Below are 20,076 nucleotides of genomic sequence, written 5' to 3'. Positions count from 1 at the left end.
GTTTCTGAGATCCTTTCCATATAAATGCCCTGCAGGCCAATGTCTGTTTCAGAATCTGTTTCCTCAAACCCAACACACTACAGTTGTTGCCAAGAATGGCCCTATGAAGTACACTCTGTAATGTGATTGTGGAGCTGAATCACCCACTGACCACAATGATGTGGCAAAGAAGAGCACATCACTGACATTAGGGAAAGTCCTGGTAAGCCTGACAGGTTGTAGCAGTGCAATTGTTAAATTTTCACCAGTCCTGAACTGTAATGAGCCCATAATGGAAAAGAATGAACTGATGGTGCAATCACTCAGGCATTTGAGAGTTCCAGGGGAGTAGTAATTATAAGGAGCATGGAATCCAAATGCTGTTGCTGGACGTTACTCCTACATCTTAGAAATATAGCGAAAGGTTAAACGTGATTAAGCACCAGTCTAAAGTAATGTGCAAAAGTCAGAGGGCCACCATGGAGACATGTAAAAACTGCTCATCTTCAGCAGCCCAGGACAGGAAAAACTGACGATTAAGCCTAGGACATAATTAGAATGTTAAAGCATTCCAGAGAAGGTTAAATTTTCATAACCAACAAATCTTTATTCCAAGGAGCTGTTTGGGAAGGAATGCCCTGAATGAGGATATGTGGATTGATGCTCTCGGAAACTATGAAAGCTCAGATCACTCTGAAACATTTGGGCCTGCACAAGTGGCCTACTCCTGCCTGATAAGATTTTGCTCTCGTTTTTTGCTTGAAGATGACACAGAAGGCTCTGCTTTGCACCATAAATATGATCTCCCTCGAGACTTACCCTACTCCCCTTCTTGCCACAAGGCTATAGCAAGTGCAAGACACAAAATAAACTGAAAAAGAAAGTGTGAGGGCTGCTCAGAGAAGAGAGGGACTGTACTCCAATGGACACATGATACCTAGCCAACATTTGTGGCAGGAGCTCTGAGAGTTTGTGTGGGACTGGATCCTGAGAGAGATAGATGAAGTGGGGAGGGAAAAGAAGTTGGATAAGGGAAAGTTTATTGACATTGTACCACTCTTCTATACTACAAGATTTGACATGCTGGCAAGCATGTAGAGAGATGGTGTAAACCCATTGCTAAGGCCACATTCTTAAAAAACTGCAAATATTTCTGGCTTATGGTAAAAGGAATAGAAATGGAAGATTTGCCTTAGTAGACGGTAAGAAAAAAAACAGAGAAGTAATCATACTGTACTATATGTATTATATAATCCCAGAATTATACCTATATCCTGGGCTGGGGAGAAGGGCACAGAGAGTATTCTGTTTATTAAAATGAAGAGATGTGCCCCAGTGGGAGGGGCTACATCATCTTTGAAGAGCTTATAGGCTGTTTCCTGTAGAGAAGAGTTAAAGGTAGGAGTTAATGCTACAGAACTGGATTCCTTAATAGCAATGGGGATCATAGGATTCTGAAAGAAGCAAGATGATGTGATTATTTAATGAGTAGCAAGTTTAGAGTGACAGCCTGGTGGAATAACCCTTAGGGACCCCAGAGGAAATACAGAAGAACAGCCATCAGGAATATTGCTCAATCTCTACATTCAAAATAAATCAAGGATCAGGATGCCGAGGGCAGCTATCCTAACAAGAAGTAATCATTATGTTCCCAATTTCCAGATCTGTGTCAGTTTTTCAGACCTAGTGATTTAAGGAGAGACTGAGTTCACAGGAGAACATATATACTTCAACAAATGTTTATGGCAATGATTTCCCCAGTCCTTCCTGGCCAACAGCCACTTACTCAGGTAGCCAGACACTGAGGAAAGAACAATACCCAGACAATTCAGGGACTGTGGCATACAAGATTCGAGTTCAAGACCTAAAGGATGTAATGAGGATGCAGCTTATCCCCACTAAAAATAAGGGTAAGGAGGAACCTGGAAAATAGCATTGTACTGTCTAAACTGAAATAAGTAGTAACTATAATTTCAGCCGCAGTGCCAGATATTTTATCTTTGCTAGAGCTACATAGCATGACCTCAGTGGGATCATTGATCTGAAAAATTGCATTACTGTCCAAACTCTCTCAGAAAGGGTTCCCAGAATTGGTTTTCATTCATATGGAAAAGATAAAAATACCTACTTATGCTCTTAAACCAGGGCTATGCTAACTCTTCCACCATCTACTATAATGTAATCCAAAGAGACTTGAACTACCCGGTCATTCCACAGAAAATTACAATGGTCCACTATGTGGATAAAATTGTATTAAGAGGACTTGACAAGCAAGAAGTATGCTGGAGGCCTTGGTAAAACAGGTAAACTCCACAGGATGGGAAATAAATCCTATGAAAATTCCAGTGATGTTTGGGGGATCTGGTGATCTGTGTATACCATGGCATTCTCTCCAAAGTAAAGAACAAATTACCGCATCTTTCATCTTTCACCATTCAGAAGAAAGATCAATAGCTAGAGGCCATCTAGGTTCTGGAAGGAACTTCTTTCCTCGGAAATACTACCTTATTCCATCTACCAAGTGACATGGAAGGCTTCCCACTTCATGTAGGGATGAGAAAAGGAAAAGTCTGTGGAGTAGGTTCAGGCTACAGTGCGAACATCCTCCCATTTGATCCACACAACCCAACAGACCCTATGGTATAGGTGTCACAGGTGGAAAAGACTGCAAGTATAGTTTGTGGCTGGCCCCAATAAGAGTGTCACAATACAGACCATCTGTAACAGAGAAATATACAGCCTTAGAAAAAGAGCTTCTAGCTCTGTTTGGAGAGACAGAGCACCTGACTTTGCAGCCAGAACTAGCCAACGTGCTTAAGGATCTATCAGACCTAACAAGTTATGAGGTTGGGTGGTCCCACCAGCAATCCATTGAAAACTGCAAGGGGTTCCTCCAGCATAAAGCATGAACAGGGCCAGAATACACAAACAATCCCCATGAACAGAGGGCCTAGACCTCCAAGTCATCAACTATTGTTACATTGGTGCCTATTTTAACTTTGGATTGAGGGATGGAGGTATGTTATGACTAGAGAGAGAAAGTGATGGAACAGCTTTTTAAAGTTATAACTGAAGTTCCAGCTTGGGAATAGTAAAATATGAGAACATAACAGCCTTCAGCCTTCAGTATACATTTGAAAGCAATGATCATTATATGGTGCTGTGTCTGCAATATACAGAACATGTGGGTCCAGGGAGCAAGGTGTAGAAGTAGGCATGGGTCCACTTACTGTCACTCTCAGTGGCCTGAGGCATTTGTGAAACCCATATCTTCAGGCTCTGAGGATCTAGGCATCCGGGTTCCCAGAGAAGGAGACACTTCTACCAGTAGATACAGCAAGAGTCTCACATGTATAAGATTTTAAAAACCTACAAAAAATATCAAATGTTGTGTTTTTTAGTATTATAAAAATATACAAGAATTACAAATACAAAATCATGACAGAATAAGACGTCCCACATAGCACAATCAGAAGGACTACAACTGCAATATAAAACTATGTACCGGGGGGCTTTAGGGAAAAGAAGAAGGAAAGAAACAAAAAAAAGAAGATTGGTGACAGATGTTAGCTCAGGTGCCAATCGTTAAAAAGAAAAAAGAAAAGGCCAACGTCTTCATTTTTGTTGGCATTTTATCAATCCCGTAAGGACTATTGAAAATACAGGAAAAACGAGGTTGAGTTACTGTGACATACTCAGAAGGACATTTACATATTGTTCAGCAGAAAAACCGTAGAGAACCCAGCTGGAACTAAAGTTCTGCCCTTCGAAATTCTGGAATGTTTCCAAAAGGAAATATCACCAGAGTGTGTAAATTTTACTGAAGCACAAAAGGAAAGAAAAAAATAATAACCAAAATACTTTAAAAAGTGATGTTTGCTTTAAAAAATGACCTCTATTGAGAACTATTACAATTGTCCCAAAGCTTACCTACGCATTTTTAAAATAAACACAATACATGCATATAGTTAAAAACTAAACTGTAGACACTGAGGAAAATTAGAAGTTTTACCCCTGTCCCAGTCCTTTTTCGAGGAGTTAATTTCTCTAAAGAATTCTTTGTCTTTCCATTAAAAAGTGCGTACATTCAGTATATACAAATGATATAATTCTGATTTTTTTGTACAATTATAATTGTACTAGATACATTCTTTTGAGTGTGTGTTTTTTGGAGAGGAGTTCATTTTTTTTATTGAGATATAATTGACATATAACATTATGTTAATTTCAAGTTTGTAGCACAGTGATTTGATATTTGTATACATTGTGAAATGATCACCACAGTAAGCCTAACTAATATCCATCACCACACATATTTACAATTTCTTTTCTTATGGTGAGAACTTTTAAAATCTACTCTCTTAACAACTTTCAAATATACAATACAGTATCATTAACTATCTTCACCTTGCTGTGGTTCACATCCCATGACATTTATTCTACAATAGGAAGTTTTATTCACTTAATAATATATCTTGGAGACGTTCCAACACCAGTGCCAGTAGAACTCCTCATTGTATTAAATAGCTGCATTCCAGGAGCCAAAAGCATTTTATTTAACCAATCCTGTGTTGATTATTATTTAGGTCATTTTCATTCTTTTACTGTCACTAACTTGTAAAAAGCATTCTTGGACATGTATCATGGAAGACTTGAAAGAATACCCATGAGATAAATTTTTAGCTGAATCACTGGGCCAATGAGGACAAGTAGGATAGCTTTGGATGAATGCTGTCTAATTGCCTTCCAACATGATTGCACCAGTTGATACTTCCACAGTGGCTAATAGTGAAAGTTTGCCCAAAGTTCCACAAACAAGAAGGTTCTCAAGCTTCTAACCATTAGCCTTTCGGCAGATGAAACTTAATATGTATTTAATCATCCTTTCCTATATTTGTTGCCAAAGTGTAAATTGAAAATCCATTTCCTTTATTTCTTTTTCTTTTTTTCTTTGAGTGAGGAAGATTGACTCTGAACTAACGTCTGTTGCCAATCTTCCTATTTTTAATTGAGGAAGATCGTCGCTGAGCTAACATCCATGCCAATCTTCCTCTAATTTGTATGTGGGATGCCACCACAGCATAGCTTGATGAGCGGTGTGTGGGTCCACGCCTGGGATCCAAACCCATGAACCCTGGGCTGCTGAAGCAGAGCATGCAAACTCAACCACTACACCACCAGGCTACTCTCTTTTATTTCTTTTTCTAATCATTTTTAGTCTAAAAAAATTAATCTGTAATCCCGTCTATAAATTTCTGAAATTAACATTTGTCCATTATGTGTTACATTTTTTTTCTTTCAGTATCCTGTTTTTTAAGCATGTTTTAGTTTGCAGAGGCTCCTTAAAGATTTTATATAACTAAATTATGAATCCTTCATTAACAAAAACTATGATTTTAAGTTGAAAATCAAAGAATTGGAACGAAATCATCTATAATAGTTTTTCTTCCTTATCTTTACTTTTTATATTTGCTTGTGTTTGATAACGCTTTGCAAATTTTAAATTCATACTTACATAAATGGTAGTGTCTATTTTAACTGGGAAAGTCCATGCCGTTTGGAAGTTATAATCTTTAGGTGCCTAAATAAAGAAAAGAAATACCAAGATTAAGTGTGTATAATAGAAAGCTTCATGCATGTTATTTCATATAATCCTTTTCATAACATGCTGTGTAGTTTTATTATCCCTTTTTATAAATGGAGAAATCTAGGCTCAGAGAAGCAAAGCCATTGTTACAGACTGCATACTGAGCATGTAGATAGGTCTAACTGATATCAGTGCCCCTCAGTTTTTCCTGGTGCCACGATGCTTCTCAGCTCAATTCAACGTTGTTTGCATAGGAAATATTATGGCCCAGAACTTGGTTTGTTGGTTAGTTATTTTTTTAATATACTCATCTGCCACTTTTTCCTGACCAGAAAATAGGATTCTTAAAGATGTCTTATTCTATGCACATTAAAAATGAGTCCAAAAATGAAGTACTTGAAACCGAAGACCAAATTTTCCAATTCTGATTCCCAAAGCACACATCTGAATAACCCAAAACAATTTTGAAAAATAAATATTGTAATAATATTGGGTTGAAGGAATAGGTAAACAAAAACCAGATAGGCTACTTTGATAGCTGTATGATTTAAGTTGCCATTTATTTTCGGTAATTGTTTTACATGTATTATCCGCTGCCTCTTCATTATTCTTTTCAATGCAAATTATGTAGAATAAAGAATACAAAATGGTGCCACATATTCTACTCCCTAAGGTTCAGAGAATGGGAATGTGGGACCCAAGTTTTTCTCACATATCCTCACCAGCATCTGTTAGCTGCTCTGTGGAGCCATCTCCATTTTCCTAATATGCCACAAGTAATAGTTGGAAATGTGGGTCAATAGCCTTGACCAAAGTTGTTATCTCATCCCATAAGGTGAAGAACGGGGTGTCTTTAGGCAATAGAATCTTTTCTATGATGTAAGTTTAAACTTTCCATTTAAAAAGTCCCTTGTGCAATGAGAGAACTGTCTTTCTTCAAAGGTGAACTCAACTTATCATATGTGCCCTACTTGTGTTGATGGCTGAATACCAACTTGCATTTGACAATAATGTTGCCCCTTCTGGATTAAAGTGTGGTCATTTCAACTCTCACCATTCCCTTCCTCTAATGTGATTTAAATTCTTAGGAGCTTTGCTTATGCCCCAGCAGAAAAGGAGGTGTGTCTATTCCATGTCACTTTGTCTCTTCTCTCTGACCATCAGTGTAGAGCAGCTGACCCAGCCCAGGATACAGCTTCTGCCTATTTCTGGCCATCATCATTCTCTGACATCTGCTGCAATTGGACAAGAGAGGAGTGAAGTTATCTGTTGTGGTCTCCCATGGCCTCCTATCACAAGGGCCAGGTATTCAGTATCTTTCTCATTATAACCACAGCCTTCTTTCTGACAGTCTCCTAGGCTCTCTCAGCATTTTTGCAGAAACTGAATAATTTTTAGCTATGTTTCTTACCACATTGTCCTAAAGGAAACCATGCATCAGCCCATCTGACCAGATACCCTCACTAATTGCTAACCTACCCGTCAGTCACCATACTGGTTACAGGGCTTGCCACAGAGGCTTTAGCTTTGAACTCTCAAAATTATTGTGATTTCTATTACATTTTTTACGCTTTCCACTAATGTGGAAGAATGTGGAACAGTGGGGAAAATGGGGATGCTTGCCAGAAGGGTGCTACTCAAGAAGCCAGCATTTAAAATTTCATCTTGCCTCTCTAGTTTTCCTTTTGTTCCCACAAACTTGCTGAATTTATGTCTTTTGGAGCAGAAATAACTTCCCTCGTCACCATGCAGTCTTCCCTATTCTGTGGTTTATAGTTTAGATTTAAAACTCTCAGTCTCCTAAGTTTTTGTTCTTTATCTTTAAAGTGATTTCAAAGACTCTTTTCTCTCTTAAGCTGTCATCATAAGCTTTCAAGGGCTTGTTTTAGAATGTAAAGGAATACTTTTCTCCTTTTTCTCCATATATGTGCCTTTCTCTTGAGGACAGAATTATAGAAACGTCTTTGATGCCAGTATGATATGGAGAAACGCACTGGGTATCCGGAAGTAGAGGGGTGAACTTAAGAATGATCGAGCAGCATTTTAATACCCCAAACTACTATACTCTTACACCAGTAAAAAGTGATAGAGAGTATTTAAGTTAGAGAAAGCCATCGGGAGAGAAAAGAGGCCAAATCTAAAGAGGAATTAAACACATCCCGTTTTTTCTCCTTATAGTAATGGTTGTTCTGTAATGAATAATGTTCATGCTGTCAAGTAGAATATATAGCAGCTTTGCACAGTTCATCACTCCTTCCTTCTTGAGAAGCTTTTCTTCATGCAGCTTCCAGGACTGCTTCTGTCTCTTCTGCTGCTTCATCCTATAAAATCTGAAGGATTTTACCTTAAGTTCAATTTGTGAAACTTTATCTCTTTGTTATTAACCAAAGTGATCTTATTTGGCTTCCTGACTTTAAATAATAGCAACATGTTAATCACTATCAATTGTCGATTGCTAATTTGGAGAATTGGGGATTTACTCATTCCTCTGCTTATATATATCTTTGACATCTTAAATTTAAAATATCCAAGAAACAAATTCACTTCCCCTAAAACACATTCATCAAACAATCTCCCCATCTCAGTAGTGGTAACTCCATTCTTCCTAGTATACTTTAGACAAAATTTTTTCTCTCACACCCTTTATCCAATCTAGTAGTAAATTCTCTCAGCTCTACTTTCAAACTATATTCAAAATTTGATCACTTCTCACCACCTTAACCACTACCAACTTTGCCTCAGCCACTATTATTTCATCTATGTTGTAACTGCTTATGAATCAGAAATCCTAATTTCCAATTTCACCTTGTCTCCCCTCTGCTCCGTTGTGCACACAGTTTCAAGGGGGAGCCTCTTAAAAGGCTCATAAAAGAAAATTTCACCTTGTCCTCAAAACCCTCCAGTGGCTTTCTGTTTCCTGCGTGGGATTAAAAAGAGGATAAAGTCCTTACAGACACCAAATAGGTCACATATAATCAACTGCTTGGTTACCTCTTACCTTTAACATTCTTCCGCTTATTAATTAACCCCCAGACACACCAGATTTCTTGCTGTTGCTTGAGCATTCTGCTGACTTAGGGCTTTTGCACTTGCTGTTCCCACTGCCTTGAACAATCTTCCTGTGGGTTTCCTAGAAAACAGCCTGGGACAAAATTTTTGTGCTAACCTTTTATTGGATGTTGCAATCTCAGGAAAGTAAGAGTGTGGGGAAAAGGGAAGTAGATCAAGGAAGAATGGAATGCAAACACAATGTGGTGTGTGACTGAGCTGGCCAGATTTACCAAAAATCATAGCACGTTGCTAGTCTGTGTGGTAAGTCTCTGGAGAGGTCGTTTGGAGGCACTGCATCTTGGGGCAGTCTGTCAGAGGAAGGAAGGAGAAGAATTTAGTTGCTCGCTCATTCCTGTCTCTCACTGCTGAAAATTCAACACATAGGGATTCAACTCCCTCATAATTCTTAAGTTAATCGGGAGCACTGAGCAGAAAAACAAGGCTGAACATTCTGGGTGAGCACCTGTACTGAGTCTGGTACAACCCACCCCTTGTATACATAGATTCACTTACACCCTCTTCTGAGAATGTGATGCCCTCAGTTCTTCCAACTAGAGAGGAGGTACAAGTCCGATAAAGATGAGACCAGTTACAATGTCCCAAAGACCTAAAACCATAACTCCTGGGACTACAGCTATTCCAGAAATCACAAGTGATCTTTTTCAACCTTCCTTAGCTTCCCATTCCATATTCCTCTCATTTTCAGTGAGAAATTTGAATGATCTAGTTTGCTTGCCTGGAAAGTCTCTCCAGCCCTGAGGAGTCATTACTCTTCTTGGCCTTGTCCTTAACAGACCATGGTTGCTGTAATTACCCAACACTGTTATCACCAAACATGACTGCCTCAAAAAATACCTCAGAAAGTCCTTTAGGCCTCAGACATTACTTACACTTGTGTAAGTAATGTAAGCAATCCCAGATCCCAGAGGTGTATTTATAGTGAAGCTAATTAATCTTAAAGATCCAATGCCTGTAGCCTACAAGGGATCCTTCAGAAACCCTATTAGTAATTTTTATTCTCTTTTTATAAAGAAATCCCCCCACCAAATTTTGTAATCTTCAGGCTCCACAAAATTTGGATAATCAGAGTCAACTACTCAAATGAGTACAATGATTCTTTTTTCCTGTCAATCCGCTGGCTTAAGACATCTAAATAGGTGGTAGCAGCTGCTTCCAGTTCAGTGTAATTTATATAATGTCTCCCGGCAGATGTGTTACTCCAAGAAAAAATGGCTTCTAACCTGACGAAGCTTAAAATTACACAACCATCAAACAAAATTGTACAGTTGGTCACTAAGAGTGATGTGAGAGGAGCCAATCCTGCTTCAGACTTTGGTTCTGGGATGCATTTCTGCTAGTTCTTGAGAACACAGTACTATAGATTGGCCATTGGTTCAATGCTGGGATTGCTTCTTGGAGGATAGCATCTTAAACCTAAGGTAACATCTCAAATAAGCATTTAACAAGCTGGACCACTCTTCTATTACGTGAGCTGCTTCTAACTTATAGGGTACATGGTAAGTCCTGTGAATTCTACATTTATAAACACATTGTTGTATCTCCCATGCCATAAGACTGGTCACTTTGAGGCAAAATTGAATGGATTGCCAAGTCAATAGAAAAGTCCTTCTGTATGTTTTCAGATAGTGCTGCATGCAGAATCATTATGACCCAGACTCTACCATGAAGGCAATGATGGTGCTCAGCGACTCTCTCTCTCCAATGAATGTCAAAATCTCATCTCTATGGTTTTCCAGAATGTGGTTGGTACCAGGCAGTAATCTCTAGAGTGTCATCAAATGCACTGATCAGGAAACTATGGCAGAGCAAATCTGGTGAGGTGCACAAACATGACTTGCCCCCTCACTTCTTTCTCAATCTATAATCTTATTTCAGAGGCCTTCACTCAGCTCTTCACATAAAAAAGTATCATTTCTGCAATATGTCTCCAGATCCAACCTATCCTCCTTTATTTTTCCTTGAAACACACATCACATCTAACATTAAATATTGACATGTTTATTTTTAATGTCTGTGTTACTACTCTAAAATGTAAGTTTCATGAAGGCACAATTTTGACTGTTAAATTCTCTATACCTGTAACAATTGTGGTACATTCTAGGCTATCAATATATATTTTCATAAATATGTAAATTAATGCATTTGGGAGATAGATTTTAGAGTAATTGAGGTCTTCACAAAAAATAACATATCATTCAGAGAAGGCAGAGCTGATTAGAAAGCCATTGTGGGGCACCTAGCTTGGACCCTGTGACTACCCAGTGACAATCAGCAGGGTTTGCAATAGAGGTAGGCCTGGAACACACACACTTTCTGCCCTTCAGTCATAGTCAGTGGATTGGGATTTAGGAAGTGGGGTAAAAGATTGGTATTTTCTCTTAAGAGAAAAATAAAAGAGGAAAATGAAGAGAAAGAAAGTATACAGTAGTCCCCCTTTATCTGATGTCTTGCTTTCACAGTTTCAGTTACTCTGTCAACTGCAGTTCGAAAATAATAAGTAGAAAACTCCAGAAATAAGCAATTCATAAGTTTTAAATTGCACACCATTCTGAATAGCGTGATGCAATCTCGCACCATCCCACTCTTTCCCTCCCAAGACGTGAATCATTCCTTTGTCCAGAGTATCCCAGCTGTACATGCTATCTTCCCGTCGGTCACTTAGTAGCTGTCTGGATTATCAGATCAACTGTCAAGGTATCGCAGTTCTTGTGCTCAAGTAACCCTTAATCTCTTAGTGGTGGGAGGGTTGGAGTTGAAAAAATAATTCTCATAATTTCATTCTTTTTTGAATGTCTTAAGTAGTGACAAAAGCCAGAAATGATTCTTTGGTTAAATTATTTTTCCGTTAGCCTACAGGCCTAATACAAGGAGAGAGGGTAGAAGGATTAAATCTGTTCACTATAGTAGAGATCCCTAGATTTCTGATATACCTCACAGAGGGAAATCACCTTTATTATAAATCAACATTTAGGACCAGAGTGGGAAAAAAAAAAAAAAATCTTAGTCATCATTGCCCACCTCACAAGTCTTGTCTCAACAATTTGTACAGAAAATAACTCCAGTATTTGCTGAATGATCCTAAGACTAGCAATGATTATGTCATATTACCAATAAGCATGAAGTAATAAAAATAGTTTCATAATCAGATATCCTACTATGAAAATGGAGCATGAGCTGCATGAGCAAAGCCAATGCTATGCCATTCATGAACTCAGGAAGAACAGTAATCCTAACCAGAGTTTCTCTGAGATGTATCCAGCAGAGCAACTGTTAGCAGAACTGAGTTCATGCTTTATCACAGCATGTACTTTATGGGGACCCTTGGGGAAAATTCCCTTCAGTATAAGAACCAGAAATAGTTGTACTTCTGAAAAACTGGTTTGCTTTTTTTTAATGGATGTTAAGTCTTATGTAACTGATCTTGTTGCCCTCTTTTTTGTAAGAAAGGTTGGAACCAAGTGTCAATTCACCTCTAGCAGGCATAGCTTCTCTGCATGTTTCGTTTTTGTGGGAAAAGCACATTACGGCTTTATCTTATTTTTTAGCAAAAAAGAAAGACTAATTTTCTTCTTGATTTCCCCATTTTCTTGGTTAATTTTGAATGCCTATAGTACTCAGCTCTGGATAGTCTCTCAACACACAGTCCAATTTAAACATACATATTTGTCTTCTCTTCTCATAGAGACCCATAATTCATAGGCTATTTACATTCATTAAATATTCCAGATAAGTGGAATAAATCAATGATGTAGTTATTTTATCATTTTGTTGCACCCGGAAATACACAAATAGTAAAATAAATGAATTCAACCCTGATAAGAATCTTGATGTGTTACTGCTAAAACAAAAGTAAAACAGAAAATGCTGTCTACCAGCATTTCATTCATAAATCTCATCTATCCACTAAGTAATTCATTTCTCCACTTGCTTTGTCTAAATGAATTAACTGAGCTCAGAAAACCAAATAGGTTGAGAAACAATTCATATAAAACTAAGCAAGCTTAGGCTAAGCAACCCAGGAGCCAGAGGCAAGCTCTTAAAGATAAATTTCTCTCTATGCCAGAAAGAATGAGAGGATTTTCTGTTACGCAGTATGATGAGATTGGAGAGAGGGGAAAGGGGGCTGTTGAGATAAGCTTACACCTCTCCACAGATCATTCAGCCTCAATGAGAATTATGCCATGCATAGGCAGTAACCTAATCTCAGTTTATACTATCTGTATGCCATTAATGCTTTCAAACACCATGAGGCTGGAGAAGGAATATACTAAAATAAAACATGAGAAGTTAAAGATATTTGCTCAGTTGCGTAATCATTAAATTACTCTACACACATTTATCATAATAATATATACTTTGAATGCTGCATTTTTCCACAACATACAGAAAAGTTTGGGGGAAATTAATATTTATACAAACATCCTCTTTGATGGAGTACTACAGATGAAAGGATAAACAGGCGTTGTTTTCTATGATTAAATTTTTTTTTTTTTAAGATTTTATTTTTTCCTTTTTCTCCCCAACGCCCCCCGGTACATAGTTGTGTATTCTTCGTTGTGGGTTCTTCTAGTTGTGGGTTCTTCTAGTTGTGGCATGTGGGACGCTGCCTCAGCGTGGTCTGATGAGCAGTGCCATGTCCGCGCCCAGGATTCGAACCAACGAAACACTGGGCCGCCTGCAGCGGAGCGCGCGAACTTAACCACTCGGCCACGGGGCCAGCCCCTCTATGATTAAATTTTTATTGTGGCTTCTCTTTTATTTCTAACTATTGCTGCTACCACCACCACCTTGCTCTGAAGGCGATCTTTTTGACTATATGTGTGTAAATTCCATTTTTGCTGGGTTTAGCCAAGGAAGACTTGGAATTCTCAAAATAATTTGTTACTGAGCAATGGGCTCATTCAGCTTGCCACAAGACTAGCCAAAAAGTCAGGAGGCTGGGGCCAGCCCAGTGGTGCAGTGGTTAAGTTCACACATTCCACTTTGATGGCCCAGGGTTCACTGGTTCAGATCCCGGGTGCGGATCTATGCACTCCTTGTCAAGCCATGCTGTGGTAGGCATCCCACGTATAAAGATGGGCACGGATGTTAGCTCAGGGCCGGTCTTCCTCAGCAAAAAAGAGGAAGATTGGCAGCAGATGTTAGCTCACGGCTAATCTTCCTCAAAAAAAAAAAAAAGTCAGGAGGCAAGTCAATGGAATAGAAGGGTTTATTCATTTTTACCAGGAAAGGCAGAAGATGGTAGACTAATGTCCTTAAAGCTCATCTTCCAGAACAGAGATTACAGGCCAGTTATATAGGGGCTGGTCTCCCAGTGGGGCAGACATCTGGTCTTAGTTCCTGATAATCTTTTGTTTTTCCCCCTTGTGACCAATGTTCCTGTTTTCAGGAGATGCATATGTGTCTGAGACAGAAGCAACGCTTTATACCTTGATTTAATTTAAAGACAATAAGAATGGTTGAAACAGATAAAACTAAAATATTGTAGGATGTTAAATGTCAAGATAATGTTTATCAGTTTGGAAGGTGGTGGTTAGGACTGAAGGTTTCCAGGGTGCTGGTGATATGCTAGTAATATCTGTCATTTAACCTTAGTGGTGGTTTGCATGGCTTTGTTCATTTTGTATCTTCTCACCCTGTACAATTATAATTTGTGTAACTTAATGTTTGTAAGGTATACAAACATAGTTTGTGCAACTTAATGTTTGTAAGTTATTCAAACATAGTTTGTGCAACTTAATGTTTGTAAGTAAAATGCTTGAAAGGGTGAAAAAATAAATAAACATTTTAACGTAAAAAAGATAAGAATATGTATAGTAAAGATTACTGTTTACGTGAGTGATACTTATATTTTTACTAAATTGAAAGAACATAATACAAAATGAAATAAAACAGAATTCATTAAAAAAAAACCCTCCAACTTCAGAAGCCCAGAAACACAATTGTTGACAGAGGGTGTATTTATTTTCATTCCAAGAGAAATAAAGTTTAAGCAAAAACCAAAAATTGATCTGGCAAGCAAAAATTTACAAGTTCTTTCCCTTCCTTAAAATCTCCCCAAGGATTTCACGTATTACAGTAAAACTCCTTCACGGGTTTTTCACAAGCTGGCTCCAGTCCACCTCTACAGCCTTCCCCAAATGTGCTGTGCTTGTATGTCACTTTTCCTTACCTTATTAGCCATTGCTTCTCTCAGGGGAAATCCCTACAACTTCTCTCACCAGAAAAATGTCAATTCCAGAGCAAATAGCACCTCATCTGATATGCTTCCTTGACATTCCATGGGAGAGGTAACTGCTTTTTTATGTTACCACTTTTTGAATGTAATTCCCATGTTTATTTATCCCTTCATTGTAATGCATTTTCCTCAGTAGCTGCTTTGAAGACTGTCTGTCCTAACAAACTCTAAACTCATTATACTAAATACATATTATCTTTATATTCTCAGCTGACCCATATTAGCATGCAATTAATCTTTATTGAATCAATAAAATTGGAATGTAAGATACTTCAAATCCCAATACAGTTTTTTAATCTTACTAATATTTTTCTGCCCATCACAATCATGTACTAGTGAGTTGGTCATATTTCAATGGGAACTTTAATCAGTTCTATGCCTCAAGTCCTACACATTATTTCTAAGAAATATCAGTATATTCAATTATCTCAGAAAAAACAATTTTTTTGAGTAAGAAAGCTGGGTGAAGATTGTTCTGCCCAGAATCAGAAAATTATTAAAATCTACTCAGGAAAAATTGCAAAGCCATAACACTTTGAAATAGTTTTATTAACAAACAAATATTGTTATTTGATCTTGTAATGAACATTAAAATTGTGAACCCCATCATTATCACATGTACTTAGAAAAGCAGCAGTCCTGGTGGAAACCACAGAGGCTTATACTTATTGCTACTTATCTGGATTGTATCTCCAAAATGGTATAATGATTTGCGTTTCTTTAAAGTTCTTTTGAATTTACCTGTTATGTAAAGCTGAAAGGTGTGGTGAAAATCAATTAAGAAAGTTCTGGTGTCGAATCCTGGCTCTTCTTATGAGCTAATTGTGATACTTGCCCTGATATCAGTTCCCCTACATTAAATCCAGCATATATGGGGTTAAAACCAAAGCACTCATTCCTTGCTTATTCCTTGGCTTACTGGCTCCAGAATTCACTATAAGCCATGGAGACAGATGGCCAAGGACAACCAACTGGATTCCCTTTCTTCTTCCTCTCTGTAAGCAGCCTTACAAGCCCCAACAAAGGCTGGTGGGAAATCTCCAGCAAGGCCACAGACTCCCCCTGCTCCCTACAAACACAGACATTCCTGCCAACCTTTAAAACCCCTCACCTCCCGTCTTTCGGTGAGATGAGATGAGACAAGACAGATTTGAGGGCTCACTCTTGTCTCCCAGCTAACATCACCCAAAATAAAAACCCTCTCCTTGCCGTAAGCCTAGCGTTCTAGTTTTCACTTGGCCCCTCTTTTGTGGTGGGTAGAGAACCTGTTTGCAGCCAGTAACAATTGCTCATGAGTGTTACAATCAAAATCTTGGAATTTCAGTTTTATCTCATATAAGATAGATATCATAAGCATAATCTTTTGTCTTCAGCATGTTGAAGGTTCAATGAGATTATTCATGTAAAACTATTATGTATAGAAGATCTTAATATCTGTAAGAACTAATTGATCTTTGATTCCTGAAATCATTTTATTTGTGCCATCCCAGCTTAAGGGCATGATCTAAGCTTACAGATCTTCTGTGTATAAATGAGGATTTTTGTTTTCATTTAACAGCAAACCAAACTAAAGTAGTTTGAACAAATAGGTTTATATTTTTCATGGCCTAAAACAAGGAATAGAGTGGTAGGGCAATTCTGGCAGCTGCAAATCTAAGCAGCACGGTTGTGGAAAGTGGTGGCACCCTCTGCATCTGTCCTTAGCAGGAAAGTAAAAGACCTTCCCCATGTCTGACTGAGTGGAATTGAGTGACATTGCTACACTTAGTTGCAAGGGAGTCTGGGAAATTGGGTATCTCACCCCCCATCTTCTAAGTGGGAAATAGCAAGGGAGAAGGGTGTTAGAAATAGGCTTTCAACATTTTTTTTACTTTCCCACTGAGCTATTTAAACATTAAGAAAGTGCTAGCATTAGAGCCAAATATATGCTATGGTATGATCAAGTTGCTCTCATTTCAAAGCAAACATTAATTATCAGTTAAGCTTAAAATATAGCTAGGGTAGAGATAATACACTTGATTTCACTTCTCTTATGTCCTTATTAAGTAAAAATATACTACTTTGTTTTTCCCTTTCAGTGTGTTTATGTTGTCCGTTTGAAATGCATGTTAGGTTCATTTGCTTCTAGTTGAATTCTATTTGGGTTTACCTTTCCCTATGCTTGTTTATTGAATCAGTTTTTGAGTTTGTGAAATATTAATATGATTATAAATTCAGAATTTTAAAAAAGGTATACTCAGAGAAGTGTCCTGCCCACACCCTTCTTCCCTTTCCACTGCTCCCATCCTCTCTACCAACTTCCCACCTACCTTCCATAAGTAAATAATCACATTAGTTTCTGATTTATCCTCTGTGTGTGTTTTGTGCAAATGAGGAAACATATGTGTTCTGGGTTTTTTGCCCATTTTCTATTTCATTTTGATCTTGTTCTCCTCAACCAATCTGTTGTTAGTGCCATCAAGGTAATTGTGACTATTAGTGACCCTGTGTACAGCAGAGAAGAACCCTGCCTTATCTTTTTGCACCATCCTCTCACCTTCCAGTGCTATATCACACAGTGTCCTGCTGCTATTCATAGGATTTTCAGGGCCAATTTTTTCAGAAGTGTGTGCCAGCTCCTTCTGCCTAGTCTATCTTGGTCTGGAAGTCCTGCTAAAACCTGTCCACCATGGGTCACCCTACTGGTATTTGAATATCAGTGGCACAACTTTGAGCATCAGGCAACATGCAGCTGTTACAGCACGACAACCAACAGATGGATGCTGTAGTTCCCTAACCGGGAAACACACCTGGGCTGCAATGGTGAGAGCGTGGAATCTTAACAACTAGACTACCAGGGCTGGTTCCTCAACCAATAAGAGTCATTTGTTTAGGATGTTAGTGCTTTATCTGTGATAGGTGTTACAAATATTGTCTCCCAGATATCTCGTTGTTGTCTCTTGTCAGTCATCTCTTGACATTTTTAAAAACGTTTGTGATCATACACAAGGCATTCTTTCAAATTGTAGGAAATTTTATTGGTCATTTCTTTTATCACATCTGAATTTTGAGTCCTGGCTAGAAAATATTTATTTACATGTAGATTATAGAGGAATACATCCCTGTTTTCTTGTAATACTTGAATTCTTTCATTTTTACATTTAAATCTATGATCCTGAAATTGCTTATTTTTACAGCAAAAGTTGTGTCAGAAATTTATATATTGTATGTATAATTCTTACTTAATTCTCCATTGATTAGTACCTGTTTAAGTAAGATTTGTGGATAGACACAAATATATTTTCAATTATATTGTCACTTCAATTTGCAAGGGATAGGATAAATGTGGAAATGTAAATTATAACAGAGCCATTACAGTTTTTTATCTCTTCATATTTCTAAAATATTTCACCTAAAAAAGAATCATTTGAGAAAAAGAGAAATCCATGAAGTGATATTATTTTAAAGCATTTTCCAGTTTATGATCTTTTAATTCTTGTGGCAAATTTTCGTAAGTTTTATTATTTACACTTATCTTAAGTAAGGTATTTTAAAATAATAGTTTGCAATTAACAAAAATTAGTCAAGGAATGAGGCCATAGTTCTTCCTTCTACTTCTTATTACCAATTTTATAAGGAAAATGTGTATTCCAATTATCTTTAAAAGGTAATTGTTGAATATAGCATATCATTCTATTTCAAAGTATTTCAGTTTATTTTTCACCTTGAAGTTGCTTTGATGTTAAATATTCAATGAGATACCATAATACATGAGTATCTCTAGATTGTATGCATTATATAAGAACAAAGGAGCATTTGGTCTTGTTTTTATTGGACACTACTAGAAAAAACTGAAAAGAATAATAATGCAAATTCTGATCTCAGCTTCATTTTATCTATTCTGACTTCCATCAAAATCACATAAATCTATAGAAGTTTACATTTAATAATAGTTAAAATTAAAGACTATGTCATAGAGAAAAATAATTTTCAAATATGATCATTGTATCTCATTAGGACTTGAGAAGTGGGGTTGTAAAAATTATATAAAATATCATGTTAAACTGAAAATTATTTTAGAAATAACTACTTTGTTCTCAGATTAAACAATGAAATGAACTAGAAAACACAGCCATGCGTTGCCTAATGACACTTTGGTCAGTGACGAACTGCATGCATGATGGTGGTCCCATAAAATAATAATGGAGCTGAAAAATTCCCATCACCTGTGCCATCATAGGCATCATAGCTGTCCTAATACCATAGTGCAACACATCACTCACATGTTTGTGGTAATGCTGGTGTAAACAAATCTACTGCACTGCCAGTCATATAAAAGTATACCACATACAACTATGTACAGTACATAATACTTGATAATGATGGTAAACGATTATTTTAAGGTTTATGTGTTTACTATACTATACTTTTTTTGTTACTTTAGAATGTACTCTTTCTACTTATTAAAAAAAAGTTTAGGGTCAGCTTGGCAGTGTAGCAGTTAAGTTTGTGCACTCCACTTCCACAGCCTGGGGTTCATGGGTTTGGATCCCCAGCATGGACTTACACACTGCTCTTCATGACATGCTGTGGAGGCATCCCACATGCAAAAAAGAAGAAGATTGACACAGATATTGGTTCAGGGACAACTTTCCTTACCAAAAAAAGAAAGAAAAAAATTTGCTGTAAAACAGTGTGTTACACCGGCAGCATCCTCATACATTGCATGTTTACGGTGTCTCTTGATTGCATCATTTTCTCTTGTGCTTGATTTAATCTCACGTTGTTTTGTTCATATGGCCTCTAGGTATGCAAAATCCACTGCTAACAATGCCAGTAAGAGGTCATGTCAAGTGATTGACCTGGAAACAAAATTAAAAGTGATTAATGACTACAAAAGTAGAAAATCAGTGATGGTTATTGCTCACCAGTCAGGCATGTTCCATTCCACTATAGCTACAATCTTGGAGATCAAGAACAAGCGATGGAACGTGTTAAAGGATCTGCTTCATTGAAGCCAATAAGACTAACAAAACTTCAAGAAGGGCCTATATCAGACGTAGAGAAACTTCTAATGACCTGGATTGGAGTCTAGATGCAGAAGTATATCCCCCTCAGCACCATGACTATCACGGCTAAAGAAAAAGTTTGTTTGCAAGGTTAAAATGAAAGGCTGGACCCACCTATGATATTGAATTTATCGCTAGCTCCAGGTAGTTGA

At 37.6% G+C, this 20,076-nt stretch overlaps 1 protein-coding gene across 21 annotated transcripts in view; it reads right to left on the bottom strand.

Annotated features, from left to right (window-relative positions):
- Positions 1–20,076, bottom strand: part of DEFB135 (defensin beta 135) — a 317,402-nt gene that overhangs the window by 92,441 nt on the left and 204,885 nt on the right. For 20 of the 21 annotated variants that reach the window (XM_070261332.1, XM_070261335.1, XM_070261334.1 and 17 more), the window contains 3 exons: positions 19,515–19,717; positions 5,495–8,925; positions 3,210–3,348 (listed from right to left, as the gene is read on the bottom strand). The gene's annotated coding sequence lies outside the window, so the exon portion shown is untranslated. The remainder of the gene's footprint in view (positions 1–3,209; positions 3,349–5,494; positions 8,926–19,514; positions 19,718–20,076) is intronic. The other variant, XM_070261327.1, reaches the window with a different exon arrangement.

This window comes from Equus caballus, chromosome 2, assembly GCF_041296265.1.
Source record: "Equus caballus isolate H_3958 breed thoroughbred chromosome 2, TB-T2T, whole genome shotgun sequence".
Lineage (NCBI taxonomy): Eukaryota > Metazoa > Chordata > Mammalia > Perissodactyla > Equidae > Equus > Equus caballus.
The sequence above is the reverse complement of the archived record's forward strand: the minus strand, read 5'-3'. Positions and strand labels throughout refer to the sequence as shown.